This window comes from Mizuhopecten yessoensis, unplaced genomic scaffold (genome assembly GCF_002113885.1).
Source record: "Mizuhopecten yessoensis strain PY_sf001 unplaced genomic scaffold, ASM211388v2 scaffold7479, whole genome shotgun sequence".
NCBI lineage: Eukaryota > Metazoa > Mollusca > Bivalvia > Pectinida > Pectinidae > Mizuhopecten > Mizuhopecten yessoensis.
In genome coordinates, this window is record NW_018407068.1 from 433406 (window position 1) to 439977 (window position 6572).

Below are 6572 nucleotides of genomic sequence, written 5' to 3' on the forward strand. Positions count from 1 at the left end.
TTTATTCAATGCTTATCTAGATACAATGTACTTGATAAGATTGCTATAGTTTTTCTAGCATTTTTTTTCAATTTGTTTTAAAGATGATCGTTGTTTCTCCTGATCGTTAAATTATTGGTTTGAATTATCTTAGACACTGATCACCATTTTGCGAGGACAGTGTGTAAATAAAACGCATCATAGGAACGAACATTTAGTAAATAGAACTGCTTCGCTTCACACTGAACAGTGTTATAACCGTCATAACAACTAACCTCCTTCGTAGTGTACCATAACTACATGTCTAAAGGAAGTTTCACTCTGTCTTATATTGTTGATAACTGTGACACACTGCCGGTTGCCTTCTTATTAAGAAAATGTTTGCACCAAAGGAACATATCCAATTTCTCCAATTGAGGGTCATGATGTATTTCCTTATGTATTGAAGGGCATACGATAATAAAACCTGAAATGGTTGTTTAAAATATGCAATGTGACACTTATTCTATGTAATCTTTAGTTGATGGCTAATAATATCATGTCCATTCTAGTTCGGTTCTATGCAATTCATGTGCTCTACGCTGTAAAGGACATTTTGATCGATCTTCCTCCATAGTCTCTATTCATGCTCATATATCACACTGCCGTCTGCGGATATCATTAGAATTGCTTCTTCTCCTGGCGACATGGCTATTTCGTGCATCACATGGTGTATTAAACATCGCTATCTGAATAACGTTTGCATAGAAAAGTGTGCAAACTAGGAAACTAAAAACAAACATTAGAGATGTTAAAAGAAACAGGATTAAACCATACATAACAATCCGACATCTCACGTGTACCAGTGACCAAGATTATAAGTCATAGAAAGCCCTGTACCTCGAATGGTGGAATGCACGGATTGATCGCGTCAAATTGCATAATGCGTTTAGGGCAAAACATGCTCCAAACCAAATGCAGTTGCAAGTGATTGGAATTTTATGAGTATGGAATAGCACACTCTGAACTGTGCGAAAAGACCAGCTTAAATGTAGCGCAACGGGGAACGCTATAAGCGTTTGTTTTGTTCAGATCTGTTTGCACACAATTTTGTTTTTCCGTTTTGGTTCAGGCTGTACTTTTTATATCTGAAGACTTTATGTGTACTATTTTATCTTCACTATCTACTCTCGACAAAACAGAAAGTGTACAATGGGGTTGACATGGACTAACCTTCATGTACATTAGCAGTACCTCAACCCTTATAGGTTAGGTAGGGGGTTAAATGACGTTAACATAGTCTGTCCTAGCGATGGTTAATCATTTGCATAAGTTAAAATCAAAAGTGTATGATAATAAAATTCTGTATCTGATCCGTACACCCGATGTACATTGTACCCAGTATATCCATATGTTATTATTTACGAGCAGCACGTGTTGTACTTACAGTGTGTCAGTATGAAGGCTGTAGATAAATCTAATTGTGTTTAACTGTAGTACTACGTGGTACCAATGTGTTATGCTGGCTTGAGTCTCTATTTTATGTCCATATGATATACATTATGACATTCATGGCCCTATGTCAGTCTCCACTCATGTGTAATGTGTTGTCGGTAAAGGAGCTTCTTAGATGTAGAATGTACTTTACTTGATTAGAGCAAAACGGATTTATTTAGATGACACAGTAAGATAAAACACTATCATTGATTCGGAGAGGCAAGGCGGAAAATTGCAAAAGCCTGAATGGATAACTTCAAAACCCTAATAACGTTCTTTTCAGGTTTATGAAATAGCGTTTGGTGAGCGAGACCTTGACATGGTTAGTCTAACACTGGTTGACTGGCGACATATAAGCAGGTCGACACAAGGCATGGCGTCTGTAGGTAAGGTTCACGTAGACACGACTAGGTACCAGTGGTGTTTGTGTATCCACACACATAGCCCCGCTCGTTTATCATCACCACCGACACCGTATTGTAAGCATCGGCTTGATCAATAACCGGTTCGTTAAAGTTGATAAGATTCGAAAGAATCCAAAAGGAAACCACTGAATATCAAATTCAATCAACGCACAATTTCATTGCTCAATCATAGCGGGAGGGGAAGCATAGAGTATAAGAGCCAAGTATTCACCAACAACCCAAATCTGCCAAAGTCGCTGACACTAAAATAAACAATTTCGCCGACATGGGCTCCGCCTATCGGAGCTGGCAGTTACTATCCACCAATGGGAGAAGTGCTGGCAAGCGACCTTGCAGGACAATGACTGGGTAATTGATATGTAAAGCGAGAAGGTTGTGATCCGTGAGGGTTGTTTGAAATGTGTGTCAGATTAAGCTAATACATCAGTCATGCATATTATGCTCATCTGGATTTCCTCGGAGACGAGAGGCCAATATTTTCTACGTAAGATGTCAAGCATTCTCAACAATGGACGTGCAACCGGATTACTGCATTTGTTCCAGCACGGGAAACAGATAACGCGAGAAAGCAGACCAATTTGGCCTAGCACGTATGTGTCTGTGTTATTTATGTACAGCGGAAGCCTGTATAACCATTGTTGTTTGTGCCTTCTTACTAATGCATATTGTACTTGGCTGGAAGAGGGTTTTCCTTTTCCTCGCCTCTCCGAATTTACAGCCACGACTTAGTTCTTTACGCTTGCCTTGGAATTTAATGATATGCTTGTGAGGGTCGGTGATTACCGCAAGGTGACGCTGTGTACTGGATTTTCCCAGATAAAAGGTACTAAATTCTAATTTTTCTTGTCTTGTTCTTAGCAACCATTGATTTAATGGGTATGTCGTCATGCATAATACGTAAGAAAACACGGGTTACCTTCCTGACTGCCGTACGTACATATTACCGTGGTCGACCTGCCACTTGGATACACGACTCGCATCCTGCGCAGCCTGTGCCGCTTATATTTATTGCACTTGTAGTTATAACCCGGAGATCATTCTCGCATTACAAAGGGAAATGTATTGGATTTTCTCTCTAATCAAATGATGTAGCAAGTTCATCCTCTAATGAAAACAATATCGATCAGGGCTGATATGGAAGGTAATGGCGGACCATAAGCCTGTGCTGGTTATCATCTTGTTGACCTAGTTTGACTACTTATAAGTATATACACACATGTTTGTCCGATCAGGGTATACATTGCTTTTATTCCCGGGGCAACTATTGGCATCCTATTCGTTTGTCATAAAATAAACACAGATAACGACAGACAGAAAACCAGTATGCACGAAACCCGATAGAACAAACTGTCGTTTTTAGCAGACTGTCGGTAAAACACTTTGAGATAGGGAAAGCAGTTCTCAAAAGCACGCAATGTAGTATGCCTTTCTCGCCGCCATCATGCTAAGTTGTTTTCATGTAACGTGAGAAAAAATGGCACTTTGTTCTCGAGGCGGTTGTGGAGTATATGAGTGTGTGATCGGGTTCACCTCGTTAGGGTGGCTGCCAAGGGCTTGGAGCCTCCTCGGTTCGTGCTATCTCTCACTGCCAGCTAGGTGGCGGCCAACTACACACAGATGTATATGCTGGCCACAGCACACAGCCGCTCTCGGCCTAACCACAACCATAAATACACTCAACATCCTCTTTATGTAGGTCACTGATAAAAAAAATGAAATAAAATTCGATTCGATTTCTATTTCGAGTTACATGTATATTAATCGTTCCTAATTTTTCTTCCTGTTCTATTTATTTGTTTTCTAGTCAGGCAATCCCATCACAGTAAAATAGTATGTCGACTTCTATCGATTACTGTATTAACAGTTGAACTGACAATAACAACGTGGAGACAGGACAAAGAACAAAATAAGATAAGCTTAATTGTGTATGCATAAATTTGTTTCATATGCCAATAAATATAAACAGAAAGTATTTGAGTTTAAAGCAACACACACACACACACAATTTTCTGGGTATTTTTTCCGAAAATAAGATTTTGAAATACTAGCACACTTTAGAATTACTAGACTTCTACATGAACTTTGGTTAATTAATAGAGTATGAATATACAAATATAAAAATGGAGAATATATCATTGCTTCTATTTCTTTACACAAAATCTGCGCTATATTTTTATTCATGAGATTTGATGGTACTTTATCGTTTATCGTGCCTCAACACATATGCATGTAACTTTATGTTTTATATATAACATTTTGAGGTCTATCTCAACATAATCGGTTTCCACAGACACATAAAGTCCAAACTGAACAACAGTTGTTATACCTTGATCTCAGCCGTAATTTGTCATCTCAATTTTGTTTATTGCAACAAACTGATGAATTCTACAGAATATAAGCGATCCTATCACAATATGGAGGGGTATCTAAGCTGGGCCTTTGAGTCTGAACATGAGTTTGTTTCTGATTCTATGTGCGATAGATTTGTTCACTAAAAACAATATGATTAATTTTTGTAATATAACATTTCTACTTTTTAGTTCCAACTTGGTCCCTATGTTCAATATATAAAGTTCAATCTTATGAAGACTTTGTGTATAGTTTTGATATGTATAGACTCAAAATCAACCAGGAAAATAATATCAATGTAATAAAATATCAATATAATAATGTTAGAAATATTCCGGTTAAAAAATAACATATTTTTATCATTTTCCAAATTTTGAATTATAAAAAAATTATATCCTTATTATACTATGCTTATTTCTTGCATGGAGATGGATGTAATTGTAAAAAAAGAGTGATATGATAACATAGATATTTAGATAGTTCAAATGACTTAATGTTAAACTAAGATAACGAAAACAGATCACCTGTTGTCATGATAACGAAAACAGATCACCTGTTGTCATGATAAAATGTTTTCATCGTGAATATTTGAATCGCAATTCGTACAATAAAACATACATAAGTTTACGCTTTGCATAAATTGATAAGACCCGTGTTTCAAAAACACTCTAATTATATTCATGCTAAGCATTTCACAACATTCCATATGACGGAACAATTGTCTTGTGTAAGGTTGTGTATTAATCTATTTAGAAGTTATAGATAAGTAACGTGTATTGTACTTTCAGCTTAAGATTAGAATTACATCAGATTGGATTGAATTGTATTTCCCTACTTCTGTCATGATTTAGTATATATTTGAAAATGATACCTAGAAAGTTACATACCTCAGTAGTGGATATTAATGTTTTGTAAAAATGGTATGTTTGATAGAAAAGTTAACTATTGAACACTAAAAAAATGTTCAATTAACACTCGTATCCGCGTACCAGTTATTACAAATAATGGAGATAGACTAAAGCATGAAAACATAAAAACACTGTTGATAAGGTAGATATTATAAAGGTACATTTATGTAATTGATGTTATTGTGGAAAAGAACTTCCTATTAACCAATAAACCCAGATACAGTAAAATATGTCCGGTATACCTATCCTGTAACGTTGTATATAGGATTATATTATTATGTTAGATATACCTATCATGTTCCGTTGTATATAGAATTATATTGTTATGTTAGGTATACCTATCCTGATACGTTGTATAGAGAATTATATTTTTATATTAGGTATACCTATCTTGATACGTTGTATAGAGAATTATATTATTATATTAGGTATACCTATCTTGATACGTTGTATATAGAATTATATTATTATGTTAGGTATACCTATCCTGATACGTTGTATATAGAATTATATTATTATGTTAGGTATACCTATCCTGATACGTTGTATATAGAATTATATTATTATGTTAGGTATACCTATCCTGATACGTTGTATATAGAATTATATTATTATGTTAGGTATACCTATCCTGATACGTTGTATATAGAATTATATTATTATGTTAGGTATACCTATCCTGATACGTTGTATATAGAATTATATTATTATGTTAGGTATACCTATCCTGATACGTTGTATATAGAATTATATTATTATGTTAGGTATACCTATCCTGATACGTTGTATATAGAATTATATTATTATGTTAGGTATACCTATCCTGATACGTTGTATAGAGAATTATATTATTATGTTAGGTATACCTATCCTGATACGTTGTATAGAGAATTATATTATTATGTTAGGTATACCTATCCTGATACGTTGTATAGAGAATTATATTATTATGTTAGGTATACCTATCCTGATACGTTGTATAGAGAATTATATTATTATGTTAGGTATACCTATCCTGATACGTTGTATAGAGAATTATATTATTATGTTAGGTATACCTATCCTGATACGTTGTATAGAGAATTATATTATTATGTTAGGTATACCTATCCTGATACGTTGTATAGAGAATTATATTATTATGTTAGGTATACCTATCCTGATACGTTGTATAGAGAATTATATTATTATGTTAGGTATACCTATCCTGATACGTTGTATAGAGAATTATATTATTATGTTAGGTATACCTATCATGTTCCGTTGTATGTAGAATTATATTATTATGTTAGGTATACCTATCCTGATACGTTGTATATAGAATTATATTATTATATTAGGATTACTTATCCTGATACGTTGTATATAGAAGTATATTATTATGTTAGGTATACCTCTCCTGATACGTTGTATAGAGAATTATATTATTATATTA